General features: G+C 35.0%; 2 pseudogenes; both read left to right on the forward strand.

The window, feature by feature from the left end:
• Nucleotides 1-20,690, forward strand: part of LOC149209742 (helicase-like transcription factor CHR28 pseudogene) — a 51,663-nt pseudogene extending 30,973 nt beyond the window's left edge.
• Nucleotides 20,691-20,747: 57 nt separating this feature from the next.
• On the forward strand, nt 20,748-22,545 carry LOC149209743 (helicase-like transcription factor CHR28 pseudogene; annotated as a pseudogene).
• The last annotated feature ends 3,476 nt before the right edge of the window (nt 22,546-26,021 follow it).

Here is a 26,021-nt window from a genome sequence, read left to right on the forward strand (position 1 = left end):
ACAAGCTATTCGCTCCCTAGCGGAGTCGCCATTTTGTTATCGAGAAATCTAGTGTCCACTCGGAGCTGATAGTCCCACTAAGACGGGTAGCTATCTTAGAAAAAAACAAACTAAAACCACTTTCGTTTTCCTTTGTGAGAAGTTGATGAGAGGGGAGCAAAGAATACCAACCTCAGTCTTGCGCTTGATCCCTTGCTTGTTTCCTCTCCCTTCTGACAGATCTTTGCCACTCCTTCCTTGCTTACCCAGCTTCAAAGAGCACCTGTAAAGTCAAAGCAACATAACACTATCGAAGAATAGAGATCTACAGTCATAAACAATATAGGACCAGATATATATTGACCACACAAATGCATATATCATCAAACATACAAGAATGTGGAAGAAAACTTGAATAATTTTATTGATAGAAAGAGTAGAAGAGAGGATTACAACCCATTGATCTGACCCAGCGTCATCCTCCCAACATGAAAGCCCTTCTTCACCTCATGAAAAGCTTAGATCACCCAACACTATGATATTCCACCAAGAAACCAACAACACTTCCTTACAAAATACAAGATTGCAGCCCCTGGATCTCTAGGATGAGGGATCCATATATAGATGTTTGTAGGGGGGTGAGTCAACTTCAGTGATTTTGATTAGTGTCTTCTCTCTGATAGTTCTTGGTTCCACTTGGAGATTCATGATCTCTTACTCATCGTTGGGTGAATTCATAGAGGCAAGTGCCACAGGAGAAGTTTTTGGAAGATTCCATGATCATCCACCTTGCAAACTATCTCTGCCATTTGTGTACTCTCACCCATTGCACCCTACAGAAGGGATTTCCAGTATGCATCATACTTTTTGCACTGAGCAGGTGAGATGCATCGCACCCTTAGCATTGAGTAGTCTGTATGATCCAATTTTGACCAATTCTGAGAAATTTTCCATGGAGAACTTCTGGGAGATGATGTAATCAGATGACCTTGTTCCTTTAGGGTATAAGACAACACTTTTAGGGACTTAGAATCCTTTGGTTTATGGACATATATGATTGGGGTTGTAGTGCCCAAATATGTCTATAACAGACATTGAAATATTTCATCCAAAAATTCCCAGTCAACTTCATCTCCAGGAAATTCATAACACTAGTGAAGAAAAAAATCGTGAAAATCTTGAAGAGATTCTTCAGGTGATTTTCGCAATTTTATTTATTTTTTTATCAAGGGATTTACAGTCATAAAGAAAGAAATCATGACACAATTCTCTAAACAAGTGATCAAAAGAGTGTATAGAGGTTGTGGGTAATGTGTGGCACCATTGCTTTGCACTCCCTTTGAACGTGAAATCGCACAACCCACAAGAAATATCATCATCATGTACATCATTCATGTCATAGAAGCCAACAAAAGCAATTATGTTCTTGAACAAGGTTGTTCCATCCTCACCATTTAATTTATATTTGGACAAGTCCTCAATGATGCTTGCTAACACTTCAAAATCAACAAAGTTAGATAAACATGTCAGGGTTATGATTTGGATAGAAGTCATGAAATATTTCACTACAAGAAAAAAAGGACATTGATGAGGGTAAAAAAATCTCACCATAAGCTCATTAGTGATGTTCAAAAGAGCATCTGTCTCAAAAAGTGAACATCGCCAAAAGTATAGGTGTTGTGGTGACACTCAAGGTCTGTCACCAATAATGATTTATAATGAGGGATAATGACCGTCACCATTTCATATGAGCAATGGTGACAAACCTTAGGCTCCATCACCAAAAAATTGAACATCACTAAAGGTGGTGTCACCAAAATTATAGGTGTTGTGGTGACATTCAATGTCTGTCATGAATAATGATTATAATGACAGATAGTGACCACTACCATTTCATATGAACAACAACGATTTATTGTGGTGGACCTTTATGGTCCTCACTACGGATGCATATATATGGTGGCATTCGTTTACCATCACCATTTCATATGAAAAACAATGATTTATGGTGATGGACCTTTCATGGTTGTCACTATTGATGCATATATCGTCACCATTTCATGTTTTGGCAAGGGTTGAAAAATGTCACCATAACCTCATTGGTGATGGTCAAAAGAGCCTCTGTCACTAAAAATTGATCATCAATATTTCATATGAATATCAGGGCACGATGGATTCGAACCACCAACCTCCTACTTGTAAGTCATGTGCTCTTCCATTGAGCTAACACCCTTTAAAGAATTAGACTTTAAAAAATTGGACCTTGAAACTTTATAAATTGTAAATTATACAACTTTCAATAAATTGTAAAACTTTGTAAAGTCTTGTCAAATATTTTACCTAACAAGAAAAGTATCATCAAAGTTATAGGTCCCTTCCTAATGGTTATCAACGTTATGAAAAGTGAGTGGAAGGAAATATAGATACATATAAGATACTCAATATATTAAGTTTAATACTAAATTATAAGTGAAACTTTGAAGACATTTATAGCCTATAAATGACCTATAATTATCAAACCTAAAATCTGTAATTACACCAAAGATTGATTTCTCACCTTGTGAATCATGTAAATCTGTTGTCACAACATAAAATTTTTCCTCTAAAAGACTAATTTGCATGCCAAAAGGTAAAAAACAATGAGTGGATGTGATGCAAATATGAGTAATGAGCTACATGCTTGCATCCTACCAACTATGTGGTCTACAAAATTAATTGGGAGTGCTTCTCATTATTAATTAATTCAAGATGTCAAAATACAATGATCAATAACAATGATCCTGAAATGTAAACACTAAATAGAGGTTAAAATTGTAAACACAAAGTTTGGCTAATATTCTTTACACCAACGAAATATCTAAGGAGCATCCAAACACTTCCAAATCCACACCAAGCGCAAGTATCCAAAGTTGTAATTTCACGGATATAAAAAAGCACTCTCTACCCTCTCAATGATAAATATATCCTCCCACAAGTACTTCAACTAGCAAATGGATGTGAAGACATCATTAACATGATATTTTAGTGAAGGAGAGAGCGAAGCCTTTCAGACAAAAACATAGGCCTACAAATTAGAAGCTAGCTCCAATTATATAAATTGAACTACAGAGGAAGTTAGAGGCTAACATCATTATTCCCATAGGTATTCATCATGTGTAATAATTTGGGGATAGAAAAAATACTCACTGAACAATGAGAGCTATACATAATTCAGAAAGCTAATGCTAATAAGGACACCTATAGAAAAATATATCCAAATAAGGAAACCCTCTCAGTATGTGTATTGATGTGCAGTGTGGGTATCAAATTCCACAATCATATTTATGATTTTTCTTACAAAAAGATAGAAATATGCTTGAATATTAACACTGTTAAAATCCAAGTGAAGGATGAAAGCAAAGCAATGGCCAAGGAGAACGCTTAATGCCCCAAAGGCATAAGAAGAAAAGGATGTAGTGATTGAATTTGATGAAAATAGGAAAGCAAGAAAGGGAGCAACAGGAGGGATTTCAAGAAGAGGTGGGGACTAGGTGACCCAAGTCATTCTATAACTAGGAAAAATACTTTTACTTTGAAAAATATGTCCAAGATGAAGCTTGAAAAGTTCTCTTTGGAATTAGGCAAGAAGTTTTCAAAATTTAATTAGAATATGATTAATCAATGGATTACAATAAAGCTTGGAGTTGATGTGTGGGGTATGGAAAAATAGCAACATATGAGGGAAAATGTGATTAAATAGAAAAAACAAGTTGAGGAAAAAAACATGCAATTGGACAAGGTACTAGAAACGTTAGCATCAACAAAATGAGTGGATTGATTTATAATAACAAGGGAGTGAAATAAAATTTATACTAGAGATGAGGAAAAACTCCTTAAGCTACTGGAAAAGAACGATATCCTTGACCCAAAGGTATATTCCCTTAGATAAGTTTGGGTTTGAGCTAGGAGGTTATGCCTGTGATTTTGGGATTTTAGGGTTGTAGTTAACCCACCTTCCTATCTGGGATTTCTGTATAAATAAATAAATTTATTTCTTTTATCTTTTAAAAACCAATTTTGTGAAAAAATATGCTACTCTACTTGGGTCCTTTTGCAAAATGACAATTGATGAGTGATCTTTTAAACCAATTAGATTAGGAGCTTGTAATGAATACATGGCCTTGACTCCTGGCATCTAGGATCTACTAGAGAAAAGATAACAATAATGAATTGATTTGTTCACCACGAGAGAAGATATGTGCATGTCCAAGTCTGTATAAATAAATAAAATTATTTCTTTTATCTTTTAAAAAGAAATTTTGTGACAAAATATGCTACTTGGCTCCTTTTGGAAAATGACCATTAATGAGTGATCTTTTAGACTAATGAGATTAGGAGCTTGTAATGAATGCATGGCCCTGGATCCTGGCATCTAGGATCTACTAGAGAAAAGATAATCATAATGAATTGATTTGTTTGCCACGAGACAAGATATGTGCATGGCTCAGTGATGGAAAATATCCATCCTTAGAGGGGATTTTTGATACAATAGAGGTGAGAGAGCCCAAAGAGTGAACGCCATTTTTATCAATATATGTCCAATGATTGTTAAACCAGGTTCATAAATAATTATATTGTCTTTATATCTTTTCATAAAATAGTCACGTAGTCTCTCTATTAATAGATATTAAAGAATGCTATTATTATTTATGCAATTGTGATTGTCGTATTCATAATTACCAAAATGATACGTAATATATTGACACAATGTTTTCCCTCACGATTCTATTTTTTCTCCACAAATGAACCATAAAATCTACAGTCCTATACTTCTCATAGATTCCCATAATGGACTTCAAATTTCTACTTTTCGTCTCAAGACACGTGAGAAATATACATGGAATAGGATATCAAAATAACCTATAAATTTTTTATATCATATATTTAAACATGTCTAACTAATTATTATACTTAGAATTATCCAAAGGCCTCACTGCACAGGCATGAAAATAACCTTAAGTGACACCCTAATGATAAAAATTACATAACTCGTCTTTGTAATAATAATAAATACTTGTTTACCATCAAGAAACCATTATCCTATGATTGAAACCTAACTAATCTTTACAAGAAAGACAGGGTAGTGCATTATTAGTTCCAATTTCCATATCATTGCATGATTAGTTTACAAAAAATAACTTCTCAAAAGGGGCATGTTAAAGGGAGTTTGTATATCTATTAAGTACATCACTTAAAATTCAACATAGTCACACTACAAAGAGAAGAAAATAGACAGGAAAAAAGTTGGTATAGACAAAACTATGAATGAAAAACTTGTCCTTCCAACCTTCTAGTAGTGTATGGTGACATCCAACATGTAGCCCATGTAGGGAAGATTGACAGTTTATAATTTTTGTCAAATTAATAAAGTTCAAATCTTACATTTCAAATCTTAGTAAATAGTTATAAATCTTATAAATCGATAAAGTTATGCTTATAGGTTTCTATGTTGCAACGTAAGATGCATACTCATGCTGATAATGGCATACACATGCCATCTACAAAGTTCCAATTTGTCCAACACCTAGATCCATGTCATATTATTTGAGGCAATATCACCTATAACATGCACGAGCAAGGCATACAAATTAAGATTTTCATATGCCAGATTGTATTCAACAATATCAAAAAATAATCACCCCTGGTTCAGACTCACTTCATTGTAGACATTAGGGACAAAATTTTGCGTTCTCTTTTATGTTGTTGTCATTTCCAACTATACCAATAATTACAATAAGTGGTTGGGTATGATCGATACAAGGCTAACCATCCAAAGGGTTGAAATTTGCAACCCTAAAACAATATAAAGTACACACTTAATAGATTCTAATAGGACACATTATCTAGATTCTATATAGAAGCATGCGAAAACACTTACCATCATCATATTTTGACCCTAAGTTCATCCATGTATATATTGAATATTTTTTTTCATAATAACAAAATTTATTTAAAATTGAAAACAAAAAGGAAACAACTATTTGAATAATAGTTTAATATCATATATGATATGTTTCACATTATAGGATATTGGTGTTGGTCATGTGACATTATAAATAGAGAGAACTTCTCATAAATGTTTGCATACCTAAGTTCTCAAATACACGGATGAAAAACACCACATGATAGCATTACCTACTTAAGGGAGAAAATCAATGAATTTATGAAGAAAATACCTATATTCCCAGTTACACATTAGCAGTTAGAATTATTGAACTGCCCTAGTCTCACAACAAGCAGATTGAATCAGAAATATGACCCTTAGATGTGACAACCTTTTTTCCCTTTTGAGTTGAATGGGTAGGTTAAATGGTAGACACCACACTAGCAACCTTCTCTGTTGCCTTTTCTTTCCTAGCCCTTCTTTCCATTTGTTTCTTAGATATTTCCTTTATATTATATGTCTTCTGCAAAGGGGGTACAAAACAATTGGTTGCAATTTGTTTAGATATATTACAATCCCTTCCAAGTGCAGGCATAGAACTACTGGATCTTGGAGATTGAAATTCACATTCCTCTTCTGAATGTCTTGCAAATAATTGAACTCTATTTGAGAAATTCATATCTTCTAATCCTTCCATTCCAATAAGTCTAGACCTTCCAGTCCTTAATAAGTCGGTCTCAGAAGGAAATTCCTTCAAGTACTCACTTTATAATGGTTTTTTACCTTCTCATAAAGCCACCTCTCCAACAACCTTTAGAGCTAGTGGTGGTAGGTGATTTACCTAAACTTTATTGTCAAATATTATAGAGCTAGCATCATCTATTTTTTGTTGCATAGTATGGAAGTGTTGAAAATAAATCCTTCTGCAAATGGAAAACTATATTACTGTTGGATCTTTAGTTAAAGTCATTTTGAACATTGATATCCTCCTGCATATATATCTATAAAAGACCTTAGTCACCCATCCGATTGGAGTTTGATGAGACTAGAAGTGACTAAACATATCATTTGACTACTTTGACATATGGAGAAGTCAAACTAGAAATGTATGCTAGGAAGTGAAGGACGAACCTTTCTAGACTAATTTTAGTTAATATGGAGATGAAATATGGTACTTCACACATTCCCTAATATGTTGATTAATCCAACAATTTAGACAAATGGAACTTCTTGTTAAAAGTTCCTAAAATGCTCATGTTTGGCCTATATTATCAAGGAGAATGTCACTGATTTAGTGTTTCCTTCTTATCCTGCATCTATTCTTCTTGGACTCCATTTCCTTCTCATTTTTCATTATCATAGATGGCAGCATGCATATGCTATAACCTACTAGAATACATACCTTATCTTTCAAATTGCTTGGATTTATCTCATGAGTTACAGTCCAATAGTAAACTGTATGTTTTTATTTAGTAAAGTCAATTAGCAACATTCCCACTCATCCAAGTTGGGTGCATCCATGTTTGTCAAATTATTTATTTACAATTATTTTTGAGGGGATTGTTAGTTGTGAAATTATTTCAATGGACTTCATACTTGCACTTTGGTTTTGTCATGTTAATTTTGATACGCTCACCCCCTTGGTTGTTGTTTTGTCTAATTATAGATAGAAAGAGTCTTCTTTATAAAATTATAAATTCTTGAGTATTTTTCATATGGGATTAGAGCCCCATGCACAACACCTTATCAAGTGGGTAAGGGATAGTATTTCAAGAAGCATCAAGGTTGATATTGACAGTGTAGTGTTTTACAGATTTCCAACAATTTTATAATCTAGCATGGCAAAAAACTGAATTGAAAAAGGTTGATATATCCTCCAATCTTGATAAGGATCTATGTCATTAGAGGGCATGGGTGGGTTCATTTTATGCCCCCATATACCTATTTAGTTTCTCCTTATTTCTCCATTACATTCTCTCTAATGTTCCATGATGATATTCTAATTAGTGTTATAGATCCTATTCTTCAAACTTTTCTTTTCCAAATAAAGTCTCATGGGGAAGCACCAGGGTGGTTCCCCACATCTGTGGATGGTACCTAGTGGAAACCTATCGACCTCTAATTATGGTGTTTGACCTAGTAAGGGCTTTGAGTGAATCACACACTAGAGGAAACCACCACAGGGGATTGACCTCAATACCTCCTACTTGAAGCTTAATCCTAAAAAAACTCAACCACTTGAGATAGCCTACTGGGCTAGCTATTCTTCAATATTATCAAATTGATCTCATCAATATGTTCTCTGCAATTTCAACTATTTCTGCATCAGACTAGCCAATATCATGACCTCTTTTTAAAATTGTTTTATTATTTCCAAGGAAAACCTTGTAGAAATCCATGAGTACTTTGTCGTGATCCATGGATAGAATGTGGTAAACCATTAGAACCGATTAGAACCAATTATGGTGCTTAAAACTTAGGGAACTGAGAGTTTAATTCCTAGCCTTCCAACTCTGAAAGGACCGAAGTTTGGTTGCAAGACCAAATGAACCTACCCTTGGGCTTATGCCAATATCACCACGTATTTCCTAGCAGTGTAGTTTTGTTAGGCCCCTATACTACTAGTGTAACCCATTATTGTTATTAGTACAACCCACTTATTATATTGATGTAGCCACGTAGTGCCCATATTGTTTCTATTGTGCCCCATAGAAGCCCACTATTGTTATTATTGTGCCCTTACATTATTATTGTTATGTCGACTTTGATTATGTTATGACCCCTTAGACTCTTATATAGAAAGGAGGTCTTTTCATTTGTATCATCGAAGAATTGATCATTTGTGTAATGTAAAGGAGGTTTCCCCCTCGAAGAGGTTGAATTCTAAGGCGTTTATCTCTCTTTTCTATCTTTTTGTGAGCTGGTTCCATAACATTTGGTATCAGAGCTTTGGATTCTAGGGTTTCGCTGCTCCAAATAGGTCATTGTAGCAGTTTCGCTATAACTTGTTTTCTGCGATGTTTCAGAAGCTAAAAAAAAACCCATTTGAGAAGAAATCATGATGAATCTCGGATCTGAATTTAAGAACTTTTCACACTATATTTGCGGAGATATGATCTGAGGAAATCGATCTTCTTGCAGACTCCTGAATTACATTCCAAACAGGTGACCTGGGGAAAATCGTCATAACTTTCTCCCTGAGCATCGGATTGAAATTTCGTAAGAAGATATAGAAAGAGTATGGACTGTAGTTTCTTGTATATATTTTTTTAGAGAAAAAGGTTGAAACAATGACTCGTGGCACGTTGTACAAGTTCTCTCTAATGAACTAGTCTATAAGCAGGTCACTGTGGGAGATTTTGCATAACTCTCCTTGGAGAATCCAATTTGGATCAGACTTGTGGCATTGGAAATAGGACTCAGAGGGCTACTACAAGTCACAATTTTAGAACTTAAAGATCAGGAAGTATAGAGTTACAGTCATTTCAAGATCGAGCTCCTAAAATCGAGAAAAAGCAAGTGAGGAAGTTTGATGGCAAGGATCCAGTAAATTGGATACTTCAGATGGAGCAATATTTTGATCTACATGGTGTACCACTATTACAAAAGGTATGTATTGCATCTTCATATTTAGAACCGGATCAATTTTTATGGTATGAAGGGCTTTGTTCTCGTAAACAACTTGTTACGTGGTCAATTTTCATGAAGGAAATGATAGCACATTATGAGGATACAAAGAGAAACACCTTCTTTAGAGCAACACCACAACAATTGGAAAGAGTAAAAGGGATTTGTGACATAGTGGAAAGAAAAATTATGGAAACTAGGAAGCATACACCTCACAACTATAAAGATGGAAGTGTTGTTTCACCTAGCCTTCCACAACCTACAAGGGTTACACCACAACAATTGGAAGAAAAAAGAGAAAAAGGGCTTTGTTACAATTGTGATAGCAAATGCACTAAAGGTCATAAGTGTGCTGAGAAGAAATTATTTACATAGAATATGAAGAGGAGGAAGAAAATGATCAAGAAACATCAAAAGAAGAGGATATACGCCAGGACCCCACCCCAGAGAAAGAAGAAAGTAATCAGACCATATCTTGTCAAGCATTGGAAAGAATTACCACTCCTCAAACTCTCAAGATAGAAGGAGATATCAAGAAGAAAAAGGTGCAAGAAGTGAAAGATCAGATCGAGAAAGAAGAAATGAATCCAACCATATATTGTAATTCATTGGTCGAAATTACCACTCCTAAAACTATCAAGATAGAAGGACATATCAAGAAGAAAAATGTTCAAGAAGTGAAAGATCACATCGAGCATCAAGAAATGAATCCGACCATATCTTGTAATGGATTGGAAGAAATTACCACTCCTCAAACTCTAGAGATAGAACGACATATCAATAAGAAAAAGGTTCAAGCAGTGAAAGATCATATCAAGCATCAACAACAAGTTCTCCAACTTTTAAAGGATAACACCACTTCGGTGCAAAATAAAACGAAACAACAGGTAAATCAACATCGTAGTGAAAAATGTTTTGATGTAGGTGATTGGGTATTTTTACTGCTACATCTCAAGCAAGCTATTTATGAGAAGGGAATGTTGGCAATACTACATGCACTTAAAAAATGGCGACCTTACCGAATGGGAAGACTCTTCAAGGATGAGGATTTGGAAGCATTGTTTTGTGTTATTTCTATTATCCAACCAGATTGGGTAAACAAAGAAAGGGATGAATGGAAGAAGGACGAAGAAGCATGGCCACATATTCAAAAGTTGCAAAAGATCCCAATTCAAATAATATTGCCAGAAATTGAAGAGGAAGGAAAAATCATATTGGAACCTGGAGCAGTCACAGAAACAAGAACCCGACAGCTACAAAATCGATCAATTTCAGAGTATCCCATCAAGTGGAAGAACTTACCTGCTGAAGATTCCACATGGGAGGGCAAGAATTTTATACAGAAGCATCAAGAACTACTCAAGCATTGAGGACAACGCTTTTTGAAGGAGAATGGCATGTTAGGCCCCTATACTACTAGTTTAACCCCTTATTGTTATTAGTACAACCCACTTATTATATTGATGTACCCATGTAGTGCCCATATTGTTATTATTGTGCCCCATAGAAGCCCACTATTGTTATTATTGTGCCCTTACATTATTATTGTTATGTCGGCTTTGATTATGTTATGACCCCTTAGAATCCTATATATAGAAAGGGGGTCTTTTCATTTGTATGATCCAAGAATTGTTCATTTATGTAATGTAAAGGAGGTTTTCCCCTCGAAGAGGCTGAATTCTAAGGCGTTGATCTATCTTTTCTATCTTTTCTTGAGCTAGTTTCATAACAAGTTTTCATACTTATTAGCTCTTTTTAATTTGAGTTGGCCTTCCATAGCCATATTTTGGATTCCATTTCAAGTCCATAAAATGTGTTTCTCCTTGCCTATAATTATTCCAATTAATATATGGGATTTTTCCTACTTCTTGTTTATCAATATATTAAATTTAATATGATGATTAAGGATGTGGCATGACTCATAGCTAGAAAACCAAAGTGTGAAATGTTAATTTCTTCTTCACCTATGTGATTTTAGAATTGTTGTACAATATGCCGATGAACATGCATATTCCTTTATAGGTATATATTTTAAGGTGGGTGATTGTTAAAAGTAGTGCAATAATATTCTAAGAACTTCTAAACATGGAGAAATCAGTTTAGTGGAAGAGGGTATTTTTTCAGTCTGTGTTTCTCATATTCTTGATGCAAAAGCTCCATTGAATGGTCAGTCTTTGGATAGTAATCCTTTTGCACAAGTAAATTTGAATATTGGTGACACTTTTTAGATACAATAACCATCTGATTGGAAGTTGGAATTAAAAAATGAAATATTACATAAACTGGAGACAGTTGAGTGTGAGTTTGATAGGGTGGAGAAGGAACTTGGATGTTGTAATTCTAAAATCCAAATGGAGAATCGTCATTCTAGCTATGTTGGTGTTTTTGTAGATTTCTGAAAGGAAGCATTTAAAGAAATAGATGAAAAAATATTTTTGAAGAGTTTAACTTGAAGTATTAAAGCTCATTATTTAGTGTACATAAATAAAGATGGAATTATGGTACCTTAGTTGGCATCAAAGTCAGCTGAAGTGGGGGTTAGAAATCAATGCTTCATAGAGTTTCCATTTCAATGCAAGAGAAAAGGAATAGGAGACAACAAACCTATCATGTGGATTGTTGGAAGACAAATTACTGAAATAGATGATTGTGGTGTTAACAACATGGCTTCTAATTTGGAATATGAAGTTGTGGAAAGCCAATCAATAATAGTTGAAGATTCAATCGCACATTCTTCTATCAAAAATAACCCTAAGGAAACTTTTCAATTGAGTTCTAAAGTGGGCGGTTCAATATTGTTTAACTCAATTCATTTTCCTACAAATTCTGTTGGTGGAACTTAGTTATTGTCTTCTAAAGTTTGATAGATGTCACTATGGAAACAAAATGTTGTGGTGCATGAAGGAAATAGAAAGAAAATAGAAGAAAAGATTGTTGAATGGAAGCATTTTTTAAACTTCAAGTAGTAAACAATTTCTCTTAAAATTAGAATTATTAAGGAATGGTGGGAAGAAGAAAAACTCATCTTATATTCTAGGAAAGGTTGTGGAAATCACCATCAAATTGATGGATATTTTGATAGTGTGCATTTGTCATCTTATTAATTCCAATCTTCATTACCTGGTATGTTTTCAATTGAAATACATGAGAAGCAAGATTTCTACCGATTTAATTTTATGTTGGAGTGTTTTGGCACCAAACACTTATTTAATAATAGAGTAATGTCATGTTTGTCAGTGTATTTGTAATATATTCTTTACCAGTATTTGGAAAACCAAAAACAATTTAATGGGAAATATCATTTAAAGTGGAATGGGAAAGCATACACAGTTAAATTTTCTTTCTTTGTGTTAATGAAATGGGTCAATGAAATCCCAAGAGTTCAAAAATACACCTTGTGTTCTTCATTATTCCATTCTCTTCAGTGATTTGAGGGAGATGCATATGCTACTCGTCTTTGGGAATGACCCTAGCTGTTATGACCCAAAAAAATGATAGAAAATAGGAAAGAAGATATAAACAATGATAAACAGCTAAACATTGGCACACCTTCAATGGGTTTACACTCATTCAAATTCCATATCAATTATAATCCCTATTTTCACAAAGAGCACAGTGTCCAAGGTACTTGTTATCACTCCTCTGGATCTCCAAGGCTGAGGAAGAGTCTAGCTGAGGTAACCACAAACCAATCTTTTGACTTGGTAGCTAGCCCTACCAAACTGAAGAGGGCTCTCTCCAAAGGATCACATCTAATAAGGCTAGATAGATTAGGGTTTTAGGCTAGATATAGTAGCTCAGGTTTGTTTGATTTGATTTGGTTGGGGTAAACACTAGATGAGTGAATTAGGTTAGAGAGTGAACTAGGTCAAGGAAAAAGAGAATCAGAATTGTAGACATCTGATGGGGCAAAGTAGGAAAGTTAGTTTAACACTTTGTAGTATAGTGATGAGATTATTTAAACTAGTGAGGTGCTAAAAAGAGCATGAACATCATGAATTCTTTTTAAACTAAAGAAATTAACACATTATGATGATTTTCCCAAAATGGAGCATAGGAGATGTATTTTGCTTATCACACCTTGAAAATCAAACATAATTAGAGTGACATGGATCATGAAAGGTACAAAACATTCATACATATGAAACTGAAGAAGAAATAGTATCAAAATACCATGCCATAAGAATCCCACCAAAATAGCTGCAACTCATCCAATATATTCCATGCCAAAGTCTGAAACACTAATACAATATCCAATGGAGTCCAACCTGTAAAATGACTGAAAAATTACTTGATATAGGCCTCAAATCCAACTCATCCTAGCCTCAGGGGTCGAATCCATGAGAGGAGGATCAGTTGCAACAAAAAGTGAACTGATAGCTAGAGTGTAGTGTGGTCAAAGTGACTCATCCCTAACTTAAGTGAACTGATTCATTACAAGTCATGGAAGCCATTTACCTAATGTACTTACCATAGATAATAGTAAAAACATAATAATTACATCATCCTCATCAATTAAATTAGTAAAACATTGATTTCCCATAGGTAAAAATCAATTTTGGAGAGAAACAGTGAAAACTGGGACAACTGTCAAACGTGCAGTGCTAGTGTCAAACGCATAGTGCCATCTTCAATCTCACTTTTACCTACCTTTATGATGTCCAAATCTAGCCCAGGATAGCTCATTGGAAATATTATCCTATCTAGTTTCCAAAAATTCCCTTGGTTTTCAAAATGGGCTTGATTTGACCCTCCAAAACTCCATTCTCCTAAGACTACTCAAACACGCAACGCCTGGTCCAAAAATGAGGCAGAAACATGATTTTTAGGTGGTTTTTCGCCTTTATCACCTACTAGTTTTGCATTCTAAGGCTGGAAACATGGTTTTCATAGATGTATCAGTCCTTATGAATCCAATTTCGGTTTCCATTCCTCCAAAAAGTGCCTCAAAAATGTGCGTAGCTCCTAGGCCGCTACATGTTTGACCATGCTGTTGATTTCTGGGCAAGTTCATAGCGCTTGAAGGAAGTGCACAACGCCAACTTCAAATCGAATTTTGAGTGCCTTACCGATGTCCAAATTGAGCCCATGATATCTTGTTGGAAATCTCTCTCTCTTGGCTACAAAATGGACCTATCAATAATGAAACATGACCTATTATAGCCCTTCAAAATGCAATTCTCCCAAGACTGGGGAAAAAGTGGAGAATGAGGGTGCAAAAATGAAGTGTGATCTTGCAGGAAACTTTTGGAGGTCTTCCTCAACTCCAAATTGAGCTCATGATAGCTCATTGGAAATATATTTCTGTCTAGTTATCATTTGACTTATCATGAAAGTAATTTGGACACTCCATCTAGGAGAAAAATCGATTTTCCAAGGTCACTCCAGAAATGTAGAAAACCTCTTGTAGCAACTATATTTTTGACATTTATCCAAAACCATGATACCTGTGTAAATACTGAAGGAGATTTTTCATCCTTGGCCTATTATGGACAAACACCTCTCTCACATTTTTCAAATTCATCTTTGTTTGGTCAGAAACATAGTTCAAATAAAAAATGGTCCTATGTGTGGCAAATGATTTGTCCCTTCGAATGAATTCTTGAAAAATGATGGAGACATGATGTTTATGAGTTGGAATGGCCTCATACTTTCTGAAATGACCTCCCTTATGGCTCCTCTGCATGAAATGTAGTGGAATGTTATTGAACCATGAAAAACCTAATGACCTAATGGAGCCTTGAAAAACCCTAAAATACCTAATGAGACCTTGAAGGACTGAATTTCAAGATGACATGACTGATGTGATGGAATGATGTCATTAACTTTATGGACAATGGATACTCAACAAGGATGAAATGAGCCAACAAGGTTTAAATTTCTAAAAGGAGTATATGAATCCCTAATTCAACCTTCAGTGACCAAATTTTTGCATGATGACCTAGTGGAATGACAAAAATTTCAAAATGGGACCCTAATATGATATGAAAAGATAATTTTTTATCACTGATGGGAGCATGTAAATACTGACACTAACAAGACTGATTAGATTCTTGTATCTGAAATGCTAAATATATTCATATCAGAGAGCTTGAATCCAAATTTGTGATGGATTAGTTTTGGCATTAGATTGGATTTGCCCAACAAACATGGGTAACAATATTGTCACATATTTCCACTATGAATTCATTGAATTCTAAGAGGAATCATAAAAAGCCTAGTTTTATTGATGATGATCTTCCTCTGGTAAATACAAAATTAAGTGCAAAGAATGTCAAGGAGCCTATTTCAGGGACAAACTTTCCAGGTTTTAGTTGCAAGGGAGTAGGAAGACCTCACTCATACAAACAATAGTGACAAAGATGTCGAAATCACCCTTAACCAATTTGGACACTCTTCTAAACTAGATAGTGCGAATGTTGATGCTCGTAGAAAACTTCCTACCTAGGATAAACCATCAAATAAAAACTCTGTAAAGAAAGGTTTGTGGAAGATACCACAAAAAAATATAACCTTTCATATTGGTATTCTCGAAAAATGTGCATCAATGATAATGAAAGAAGATTAGTTGGTTTGAAATTACAGGGGTCATCTAGAACTGCATTGGGAGGAAAAGTTACATAAATGAAATAGAATACAGGGAATTCTTACCAGCATTCAAAATTTAGTGTTGAGAAGAAACCACATGTCAAGGAGGACCGAATGGGTCAAAGTTTTGAATAGAAGATACAAGCTAGGGAGGAGTGGATGTGTGCAAGTATTGAACACAATCCACAAATCAAGGAGTGGAACAATGGGAGTTTTAAATAGAAACCACAAATCAAGGAGTGGAGCGGTGGGAGCTTTCCTTTTACCTGGAAACTTGGTTCACTAAATCTTGATGAGGAAGTGATTGAGAAACCTAACTTGAATGGTATTACAAACTGGAATGGTGATTCAAATAGTTAAGACGAGCTTGATTACAACAATACAAGAAGGCACTTTCTTTCTACTATAGGTTGTGCAAGATCCTTAATGCAATTGGTCTACATGTGCCATCTTGGCCAAAGGATGATGAAGGAATGACATTCAGAGCAATGTTGCAGTACCAAGATATGCCAATAGTGGAAGCTACCCCTAATGATGATGTTTTATTAGTACCTTTGCTAAAGAACCAGAGGATTGCATTGGATTGGATGGTTCTACAAGAGACAACCAACATGTAGTGTGTTGGTGGTATTCTTGCATATTGTTGGGTGCATATAAGGTGTCTTTTAGAACTCATAATTGCCTCACATTAATTATAAACTTGGGTAATTCTTTTTGTTTCAAGAGTGTACACAATATGTGCAAGTGATGGAAATCGTTATATCTATAGGTAGTAATACTTTAAGATAATTTATTAAATTTAATACAAGAGTAAATGGATCAAACCATAAATCTCAAGCTTGTAACTTCAAGGAAATTAGCCTATCCAAGCATCAAAACTCAATCTTAATCAAAACCAAAACTCAATCTTAATCAAGAGATTCTAATTTCAATTACATCAACCGAGTGCATTGTAGCAATAACAGAGCTCTTTTAGCTGAATCTAAACTATTCATAGAAGTAAAGCACATGATCTAATCAATGACACTCTGTCTTTTAACTAACAAGAAATTATTCTTATCTGATTATTAATTCAATCCATGACATAAATAAATGGAATCAATTGATAGAATTAAGAATTAATGAAACGAATATACGAACTCCACACTGATGAAAGTAAATCAATTGTAAAGCTATAAAACAGAATAATCAAACTTGCAGTAAAAGAAAAGTAAAAGTATAACACAAGGAACAATAGTGAAATACACTAGTGATTGGGCCCAAGCCGCTAGTGATTGCTGCTTAACTACTTTAGAATATCGCAAATGAACAACAACACAAATTATGTATTATTCATCAAATTCAAATGTCATTACAACACAACGTGTCCTTCAAAATCATGCCCTATATATTAAAATTACAATTGAAGTAAAAAGGCGAGAAGTTCCATCCTTTTCTTCATTCATTTTTCCCCTCTTATAGTCAAAGAGAAAAAAAGATAAATGTGATTCCTCAAGATCAGGAGATCCTAAGGAATTCACAACCAAATGCTATTATCAAATAGTCTTCTATCTTGTGGTGATCCTCTTGATTCGTTCCTCTAGCCGACCGAACAGGACGCGCCCTTTTCCCCTATTTAGCCTTTCCTGTTCAATCTTTTGAACAAAAACTGTTCCATTTGCTAATTTCTGCATAAAAAGCAACGATAGTTAGTTTTGAGAGTTAAATCGTATCAAAATAAGTTTCATTAGCTTATTATCTAAATTCTATCAAAACCTTATTACATCATGGCACAAATGCATAAAAAGGAGGAAACCGACAGTGTAATCAAGAGTAAAGTTTTACCTATTGCACAAACCAACATACTCCCCTGCTTACCTTGTTTCATGTCCTCATGAAAATAAGTTGTTCCTATGTAATGTAGTTAAAGAGTAAGTTGGAAAGACTTTTTCTTTATCAGACCTAAAACTGTGATGTTGTATTAAAATTGCAAAGGATGTCTCTTCATGACCTTCAGGAAACTCATAATCAGAACGATATCCTTCAGGAGGGTACCAAATAATAGGACTCCTAAATCGACATCCTAACCAATATGGTCCTTCCCTCAAGATAATATTGATGTATGTGACCAAACGGCCCGCAGTAGATTTGAAATTCCTGTAGTTAAATGGTTCTTTGTTCTTGGCACTATTAGTTGAGACTGTCCAGCTTTGTTTGGATGCAATCAAGGACTTTTCTTGAGTGGAGAGGAAATATACCCTTCCTATTTGCACAATTTCTTTATGTATAGGCCCTAGAATCTTAATCATGCCCTCCTGTGTCATGAGCCTTTTGAGTTTAATAAATAGTTGCAAGGGGTGAGTAGGCTCACTCCTTACCCACAAATCTAGTTCATGTTCTTTTCTTTGGAAAGAGCTATAAGCCTTAGACCACTTAAGTTGATTAGCTGTGAAAGAAATAAAGGCCTGAAACTGAATGTCCCCAATAAAAGGGCTATGACTCTTATCCACCTCCCATTCTAATACAAAATTATGCAAATAAAATTCACAGAGAAGACATTGGACTTTTACCCCATGCTCTTTATAGAAACTTATAAATTCTTCAGTTGTCTTTAATTCCACTGGCTTGTCGACCTTTAGAGATTCAATCTTCCACAATAAGTATCTTTCTAATAAAAACATGGCATAGTTTGTAGCAGAAGACCTGCAAGATAAGACATCCGAATATAATGAGAAAATGGTGTTGATCTGACCCATGACCTTGTCTAGCTTGGTTTTTACCTTCTTCAGCCTTTCTTCCTCTTGCCTAAACTTAGCAAAAGTTTCATCCTCAGTTATTGTCAATTCTTTGAATTTCTTCTACAACACCTGATAATTCTGTAGAGGAACTGTCTCCTTCCTACCTTGCTTTAAAGAAAGTTGGGCTTGTACCATATCCTCCTGTAACTTTAAAAGAATAGGATCACTGCCTGATGGGGTGTCCTTGAATTTTTCTTTTGTCTGGGTGCCTTTGCTGTGAGAGGGTATACCCTCGGTCTGAGTTCTTTTATTATGGGAGGAAACACCCTCCGTCTGAGTTCTTTTATTATGGGAGGACAGACCCTTTGTCTAAACAACTATATCCATTAAGTCTTCATGAAAGTTTGTTTGGGTGGCTCCTGTCTAAGTAGAAATAGTTTCGGTTTGGGTTCCTATTGCCTTTCCCTCACATATTTCTGTTTGTGTGGCCACAGTGACTACCTCAAGAGTAGTGCTCTGGGCTTCCCTATTTGCAGTTTCTTTTAAATTCCACCGTAGCCTTTTAATTGTCTTCTGAAGCTTTTGGTATTTCTTTCTCAACTTCTTTAATTTTGTTTCAGCTACTTTCTTCTTCTAAGGAATGCATTAAGGGGAAAGAAAATAAATTTCCTATGAAGAAAGGCCAACCATCTATCGATATTTTGGTTGTGTGTCCAACAAGTTTTCTTAAGAAATGGACACAGGAAATCTGTGACAAGGTTACCACAAAAGCCAATCTGTCTATATTGGTCTATCATGGAAGAAACATGACAAAGGACACTTATGAGCTGGAAAATCATGATGTTGTTCCGAATACTTATTCCATCATAAGTATGGAAGTTCCATAACAGGATCTTGGAGATGATTATGAAGAAGTTGAAAGAAACCATCGTGATTCTGGTCTAATTCACTCATTTTTTCTTAAAAATAAAAAGCAAATGTCAGAGATTGTTAAGAAGACAAAGAGTCTAGGAAGAAAATGTCTCCTCAAGTGAACTTGTTCCTCACCCTCTTGCAAGAGTGGGTTAGTTTAGGGTGGTTCTAGATGAAGCTCAAAGTATTAAGAATCATAGGACACAAGTTGCTAGAGCATGTTGGGGTTTACGAGCTAAATGAAGGTGGTTTCTCTCTAGGACACCAATCAAGAATTCTATTGATGATATTTTTATCTACTTTAGATTTATAAAATATGATCCATGTTGTTTCTAAGCCTTTCACTTCCAAAATAAAGATGCCAATTTTCAAAAATCCAATTTCAGGATACTAGAAGCTCCAAGCTGACCCAAGGACAGTAATCCTTCTATACACAAAAGGTACTACCATTGATGGCAAGCCTATTATTACATCACCTCATAAAATAGTCACCTTGCATAAGGTTGAATTCTCTACAGAAGAACATGATTTTTACCATTTTCTTGGAGCTCATTTACAAGCTTAATTCAAGGTCTACGTTGCTGCAGGAACTATGAATTTTTTTTATTGTGAATATATTATTGATTTTCTTACATCTTTGTAAAGCATGTGATCATCCTCTTCTTTTTAAAAGCTTCTTATTCATTTCTACTTGGAGATCTTCTGTAAAAGCAACAAGGATGCTGCCTAGGGAAAAATAAATTGATTTGAAAAATTGTTTGGAAGGTTCATTAGCTCTTTGTGGCCTCTACAATGATGCCCCTGAAGAAGTCATTGTCACCATCTACAGTCATATATTTTACAATCAGTTCATATTATATCATCTTACTAAGTCATACGATAGCATTTTCCCTAATCAAGGTTGCAAAAGGCATCTGAAGGGTGATTCTATGTTTTCTGTGTGAAATATCATGCCAACCACTCAATTTATTGAGTTGTAGGATATGGAGATGAGGGCACCGATGGGGATGAGCTACATGCTACCCATGCAGGTAACTTCAAGCCTGAGGAATGATGCATATGATCAAAAGGACAGGCCCATATCCTAACAATATTTGTTATTCATTTTGAAGGAATAAACATGTCGCTTAGTAGAGGTGGTTATGCCAAAATAGTTATAAACCATTGCACTTTAATGACATTGTCAATGATGAGACCTCTTCAAGTTTAGAAATTTGATAATCCAGAGTTTCATTCTTTAAAGATCAAATATGCGATGGAGACTCTCCAATACCTTCCAAATTTAACTACAGTGATCACAATGGCTTCTTCAGGGGCATCATTAGATCACCTTACATGGTCATACGATAGAATTTTCCCTAATCAAGGTTGAAAAGGGCATCTAAAGGATGATTATGTGTTTTTTGTGTGAAATATCATGCCAACCACTCAATTTATTGAGCTATAGGATATGGAGATGAGTGCACCAATAGGGATGAGCCACATGCTACCCACAGAGGTAACTTCAGGCCCGAGGAATCTTGTGTATGATGGAAGGGACAGACCCCTATCCTAACAAGATTTGTTATTCGTTTTGAAGGAATAAACATGTCCCTTAGTAGAGGTGATTATGCCAGAATAGTCATAAAACATTTCACTTTGATGATATTGTGAATGACGAGACCTCTGCAAGTTTAGAAATTCGATAATCCAGAGTTTCATTCTTCAAAGATCAAAGCTGTGATGGAAACTCTCCAATCCCTCCCAAAGTTACGTATAGTGGTGACAACAAATTCTTTAGGGGCATCATTAGATCACCTTACTTAGTCATACGATAACATTTTCCCTAATCAAGGCTGCAAAAGGCATCTGAAGGATGATTATGTGTTTTCCATATTAAAGATCATACCAGCCGCTCTATTTATTGAGATGTAGGATATGGAGATGAGTGCACCGACAGGGATGAGCTGCATGCTACCCATGTAGGTAACTTTAGGCCCGAGGAATGTTGCATATTATTGAAGGGACCGACCCATATCCTTACAATATTTGTTACTCATTTTGAATGAATAAAAATGTCGCTTAGTAGAGGTAGTTATGCCAAAATAGTCATAAAACATTGCACTTTGATGATATTGTGAATGATGAGACCTTTGCAAGTTTAGAAATTTGATAATCCAGAGTTTCATTCTTCAAAGATCAAAGCTGAGACAAAAACTCTCCAATCCATCCCAAAGTTACTTACAAAGTGCCTCTAGCAACAATTATGTCAATAATATCAATAGAGATTCAGCTGAAATTCCCGATAGTGGTAATAGTGATCAACATGCATAGCCAAGTCTAAAGAAGGAGATTAAATCCATAGTTTTCTCCCAGTGGTTGAGTATGATGGATTTTCTTGAGGTTCCACTAAAAGAATCATGCATATAATATAGAAGGTTGGATGGAACTATGTCTATAATAGCACATGAGAAAGTTGTGAATGATTTCGAGATGCTCCCTGAGGTAACTATTATGATAATGTCCCTAAAAGCTACAAATATTGGTCTCAACATGGTTGCTGCATTTTCTATTCGTCTGCTTAATCTTTGGTGGAATCCAACAACTGAACACCAAGCTATTGATAGAGCACATTGAATTAAACAAATGTATCCTGTAATGGTTTCCTGATTTACAATCAAAGATACCATGGAAGATTGTATTTTAGTACTCCAGGAACATAAGCGAGAAATGGTTGCATCAACATTTGGGGAGGATGAAGCTAGTGTTCATCAAACACACCTTTCACAAGAGGACTTGAGATATATATTTATGGTTTGAGGAAATTGGTCTTAGTGATTGAAGAGCTACAGAAAAAGAAGCAAAGTTATTATATTGGTAGAGATAATTTTTGGGATTCATGGGAGCATGTTGTACTGAAAGTGGATTATTGAGCTCTGGGAAAAGTTCCATTACGTTGCTCCTCTGGAGGTGCTTAGTACAAGACTTATTCTTATGATAACAATTTTTTCCTCGTCCATTAGATGGCTTCCCACAAAAGAAATTGGAAATGTTATCATGGACTATGAAAATATCTTACAATGGCCTTCAACTATCAAAATTGTTGTTTCTGTAGAAGCTCGGTGGGCCTTGCATTTTGTGAGAAAGAATGTGCAGGTCGCATAGTATTTTATTTTTTCACTCAATTTTTATTTATGAATCATGCATTTTTTTAAGTAAATTATTCTTATTTTCATAATTTAAGGTCTTTCAATGATCGAAAAATAGAGAATAAATAAATAGAACAAGATCTTACTGATGGTGACATCACCTTCAGGCTCTTTAGCATCTTTTCTATTCACTTGCGATCAAGTGAGGTGCCAAGGATTCTCGTAACTGCCCTAGTGGTCGCAATGTTGGACTTCTAAGCATCTACACCTCTCATTTTGGTTTTCTTCTCCTTCTCATTTATTATGATAAATGGCCTCCCGAACTCATCAAATTCCAACTCCATCCCTGTGAATAATAACAAAATGTAACATAAACATAAAAGCATTAAAGCGTAAACATAAAGCGTGGATGCAAAAAAACATTGGATTTTGAACCAACGATCTGAGGTGCATGTACTTCTCTCTGTGTGGAATACTGAAAGGGTGGAAATGCACTAAAGTAAAAAATAGAGCATACCTTCAGCACCGTAAATGTAATGAAGATCTGATGGTGGGGTTTGATATCGGGTCTATTGCTGGTAAAACCATAATTCAAAACTCTCTTCAATCGCGTTTTGGCTCCCGCTCAATCTCATTTTGGCTCCGCCCTCTGAAAAACCAATAGATGCTAACTTCAACAAATGTTTGGGTTAAGAGGGATTTTGTAAATAAAAATCAAGAATTAGTGTTTTCGAAAAGATAAAATTTTCCTACTCAAAAGTAATGAATACACTATATTATAAGTAATGAATACACTATTTTATTTTATCTTCATTTAAGTATATTTGAGAAAAACTTGTTGTTTTTTAAATAAGTTCATGTATATTTAGCTTATTTATCATAATAATAATACTAATTTTAAGATTACCTATTTTATGTAATTATTTTGTTGCTAAAATTAATGGAGGTAAACATATTGTACTTTTGAAATTTGAATGTGATACCTATTTAGAAGGAAACACATTCTTTTAACTCGGGTTTTATTGAAAACATTTAAATGTAGAAAGGAAACATATGCTCTTGACTTGGTTGTATTGAAAACATTTAAGTGTTATTGCATACTAGGTAGGTGGAAAAAAAAGAGAGTATATGGTAAGTGGATTTAATAGTTAAAAAGAAGTGTTAGTTTATTAAAAGTCATATGACAAATCTGGAAGGATTAGGGTATGTACCCTTGAAATTAATATACTAAAATTGTTGTGTGAATGAGGTTGTAAAACCCTATGTTTTTATCTTGAGCAAATGGAGTCCTCTCCTAGTCACTCACATTGATTATGTTGTCATGGTAAAACTTGGCACTTTTCCTTAAGTTGTGAACATTTCATATTAATTAGTCTAATAATGTGGTTTCGGAGAGGAATTAAAATATGGAACAAGCACACACATTTGGGATGCTAATGTTATGTTTTGCATGAGGTATGAGTGCATGTCTAAAAGGATTCTAACAAGGGTTGAAGAGGTGAATAATTGGACAGGTTGGGGGCCTCTAGTTTGAGTTCGAGTTGTATACAAGCAAGTTAAGCACCATGACAAGTTGTGAGGAAAACTTACGACATTTGACAAGTTTCATGAAGGAAAATTGGCAACAGTACTAAGTGAACATTCCTTTATCGAAGTTGATACCCTCTCCTTGGCACTACCACTTTGCAAGACAATGAAAAAATGTGAAATATATGTGCAACCCACTAAATAATTTGGCAAGGTTGTTGGAACATATATAGGTGGTTTTTTCATGTTGCAATAGGAGGTTTTGGAACTTGGAAGGTGACCATTGGAGTAGATTAGTCATGGAGTGCCAAGGAGGTGCAAGGATTTGATAAGGAGTGATTTACACAAATAGGCCATATTGGGTTAGGATATTAATATTTTGGGACATCCAAAATTGAGGGTGCCTTTTATGAAATTATAGTCTAAGCGCTTGGTTGTAGGCCACATCTTACAAGTATCCTGGAATTTTAGTGTGTGTTAGTGGTGTTAAGTGCATTATGTTTGATAAGCACTAGCTATAATGTGTTTCATGAATGAAAAAAGCCCACACGTTTGAGATGGTTTAACCATTTGGCATTGTAAGTTGTGTTATGCCCTAGTTTTGAGGTGACAATTAGAACCATCTTAGAGTGTGATGAGTTGTACCATGGACTTAGGTCCACTTGCATGGGTTGTGGTGTAAAGGTACCCCATGCGTTGAGGAAAATGATTGCAAAACTTACCTATATAAAGTTTTTTCACTATAATATTAATGATTTTATGTTGGGGAATGGAAGAGGAAGATAAGAAGGAGGCATTGAGGTTTGTTGTAAATCAATAAAAATGAATGGAAAATGTCTCCTATTAGCGGGATGTTTCAAGTTTCCTCTTCAATGGGATTAATTTTTAGTTGGAGCTAAGGAGTTGGCTGCAAAAGCATTGGTTGGGTACTCTGGAAATCCAAGTCCTAACATATCCAATCTAGCCCATTAGATAGATTTGTCTTGGGAAAAGGTGGCAAAGGATAAGGTGAAAATATCCCCTTTCTAATGTGGGTTTTAAACCTTCCATTTAAGAATGCTGAAAACAAGGTCATGATATTGAAAGGAAGTCTTTTATTTGACCAAAACTCAATGCCAATGCTTAATCCATGGCGTGATTCTTTATATCCGGGTTTGGCAAAGAATGTTGGGATCTCTCTTTGGGTCTAGTTATCAGTGTGTCATTTCATTTTTTTTATTGAGAACGTCTTAAGTACCCTTTGCATAGTATCATATCAGAAAACACTTGTATATGAAGTTGTCTTCCACATATCCTTAGGAAAATTAGAAGTCCTGTAGGAACACTTGAAACCAAACTAACATAATCATATCATCCATCTTGTTCGCATCACTTGGTTGGACACCCTTTTAACCTTTGTTGGTGTGCCTTGAAGTAGTATCCCGTCAAACAGCACTTGTAGATAGAGATGTCCTATGCATGTCCTTAAGGATAGTGGAAGACCCTGAAGAACAATTGAAACTAGCATAACATAATCATATCAACCATCTTGTTAGAATAGATCAATAAAAACATATGAAGAGATCAATATTGCATACCAAGGAATTGAGTAATACAACGAAGGGTACTATTTTTCCTCTT

Source organism: Pinus tabuliformis, chromosome 1_2 (genome assembly GCF_031772625.1).
Source record: "Pinus tabuliformis cultivar Carrire ecotype Pingquan chromosome 1_2, CPIR1, whole genome shotgun sequence".
NCBI lineage: Eukaryota > Viridiplantae > Streptophyta > Pinopsida > Pinales > Pinaceae > Pinus > Pinus tabuliformis.